The following is a 3,214-nucleotide window of genomic DNA, read 5'->3' as shown; positions in this document are numbered from 1 at the left end:
GTAGAAAATAAGAAACAAAACAAAAGTATAGAAAATAAGAAACAAAACAAAAGAATAGAAAATAAGAAATAAGTATAGAGAGTATAGAAAATAAAAAGTAAAAGTACGAAAGTATAGAAATCTGGAACCATCCGCCAATGTAAACATCCAGCTGCGACTCATCATAACTCACGAAAATTCTACATCCTGTTAAAACGGACGAGAATTCGCGACACAACCTTCGAATTTAATATACCATGAAACATACACGCAGCAATACCGATGTGCAGTAATAAAAAATGTCTCTATACACCCACAAAAACCACTTGACTTGATCGAATGCGCTTTACCTGGGAAGCGGAAGTTGAGGGAACGTTCGACACGTTTGAGGAGAGCCATCGCGTTTAACTTTTCGTCGCGGGCCATCGAGCTCCGGCGGTACACGAGGGGGTGGGTTAGGCAACGAAACCGAGCGTGGAGAAGGCGAGATGATCCCTCGCGGTCCCTCCCGGAACGAGAAAGTCGGACCCGAAACGGAGAAGGGTGAAGGGGGATTGTTCGTTTTCTCGGTGTGGCCGCGGCTCGCTTCCGCTGCTCGACGCAAACGAGAATAGACTGCGGCCGCGTCTCGTCGAAAATAGCCGGCGCGGGGCCGTAAATTTCGATGTCGTGCGCGCGAGTGTCGTAAGCAGCGACGTTAAACCGGGAAAGTGGGTGACTTACAGGCATCGCTCAGGGTCAAGAGTAAACGAAGACGGTACTGGGTTAGGCGAGTGAGTGTCCGAACGATGACTAACGCCGGCGACACGGCGTGTGTTTTAGAAACCGACGACGAAAATTTGGGATACGCTATAAAGCCATCGATATTCACAACGCACGTTCTTAGTACATTCATGCTCAAAAGTCTTAGGACACTTATATTTTTAATATCCAATATTTATTGTGTATCGTGTACGGAGATTTTGCAATGCAAAATATGATACACTACATTGATATATTATTGTATCTTTATCGTATAAAGTGTGTTTCACACTTGTTGCATTCAATTATATTGTAGGTATTGTATGTAATTTTAATTCATAATTAAATGAGAATGCATGCATTTAATTATATGCGTTTAATTTATATATTAATACTAAATAAAGATATATTAATACTATACTGTAGTTGTACTATACTACATTTTATAAAATACTGTTCTATACCATACTGTAAAAAATACTGTACTATACTATATTATACTATATACTGTATGTACTATACTATACTATACTATACTACATTATACTGTATAAAATGCTGTAGTGTACTATACTATATTATACTATATTATACTGTATAAAATACTGTAGTGTACTATACTATACTATACTATATTATACTGTATAAAATACCGTAGTGTACTATACTATACTGTATAAAATATACTGTAGTGTACTATACTATACTGTATGGTACTACACCATACTGTACAAAATATACTGTATTGTACTATACCATACTGTATAAAATATACTGTATTCTACTATACTATACTGTATAAAATATAACTATACTATATAAAACTACTTATATAAAATATTATACTGTATTGTAAAATACTATACAATACTATATTAATAAAATTACTCTATACTATATATTAATAAAACTCTATACTATATAGCACTGTATTAATAAAACTCTATATTATGCTATATTAATAAAATACTATATTATACTATACTACACTATACTATATTAATAAAATACTATACCATGCTATACTATATTATACTATATTAATAAAATACTATACTATACTATACTATACTATATTAATAAAAACGTCGATACTATACTATACTATACTATATTAATAATACACGATACAATTGTTCTCAACGTCCGGCTCTCAAATTAAATCTTCCTTCAATTGAGCGTCATTCTTCACAAAACTAATCGACACCGAAATTATTACTATTAGCTGGCTAACACAGTGAGATCATCTCTCTTATTGTCAGTTTTGTTTTTTTTTCATCGCAGATAGGCATAAATACGTGATTCAAGCAGCATGGCAGTCAGGAGTGTGCACACGTTGAAGGTGACCAATTAATATTTGCTTTAGCGACGAAGGCTCTTATTGGCCTACTCAATGTTGCTCGATTTACAGGTTTAAATAGATTGAACTTCGTCGCGAGTTATTGAAACTCCTACGCTCGACCTTCGGAATTTTCAGCGAGGCGAAATATCGTTTTGGTTTCACGGTGATTCAGATGTTTCAGTGATTCAGAGTTCAACTGGGAGATAATAAATAGGAACACGTTAACACGAATTACGAAATTTATTCAATAATCATATAATATTTAAAATTATATATTTTTGTTTCAGGAACTATTTCATAATAAGATAACAAACAATAATTTAGAATTATAATTCTTTTAGTTTCAGATACAGCGATATTACTTTGCATAATAAATAAAATTAAAAATTTAAACAAGTAAAATAAAATATAAGAGGAAGAAACAGAAAGTAATTGGTAATATAGGACACTACATTCCTATTGTTGCAAAATTAAAATGCTTTGGTTAAGAAACCGTTAAGCTCTTTGAGCTCTATCTGTATATTTCTGCAATGAAATAAATAATTCCATATTTAACGTATTCTCTAATAAAATGGGTAATGAGAATTAACAAAAAAAAAAAAAAAAATCTACTCCTTGAGCTCTGTCTACATATTTCTTCATCGACAAATCAAACGTTTCAACATTTATTTTCAACATCCTCTAATAAAATATACAATAATAGTCAAATTAAAATTAAAACAAGCTGCTTTAATTAAAAGAAAAACACTGCTCTTTGAGCTTTATAGTTTCTTCAGTAAAATAAATAATTTAACACGTTCTCCAATAAGATAAATAATAAAAATTCATGTTTAAGTAGTATGTATATCTACGTGTTTCCAGTTATTGCACACTGGTTGGTTTAGGCGAGTGCAACAAAAGTCAAATTAAAATTAAAACAAGCCGCTTCAATTAAAAGAAAAAAACTGCTCTTTGAGATTTATAGTTTCTTCAGTAAATTAAATAATTTGACACGTTCTCCAATAGGATAAGTAATAAAAATTAATAGTTAAGTATTATGTATTTCTACGTGTTTCCAGTTATTGCACATTGAAAAAGAAAACAACTCGTTTCAGGGGAAGGTATAAGAAAGAAGAAAAAAAAAGAGGAGAAAACACTTGGTTGGTTTAGGCG

This window comes from Frieseomelitta varia, unplaced genomic scaffold (assembly GCF_011392965.1).
Source record: "Frieseomelitta varia isolate USP_RPSP 00005682 unplaced genomic scaffold, Fvar_1.2 scaffold_709, whole genome shotgun sequence".
Classification (NCBI taxonomy): Eukaryota; Metazoa; Arthropoda; class Insecta; order Hymenoptera; family Apidae; genus Frieseomelitta; species Frieseomelitta varia.
Note: the sequence above shows the minus strand (reverse complement) of the source record.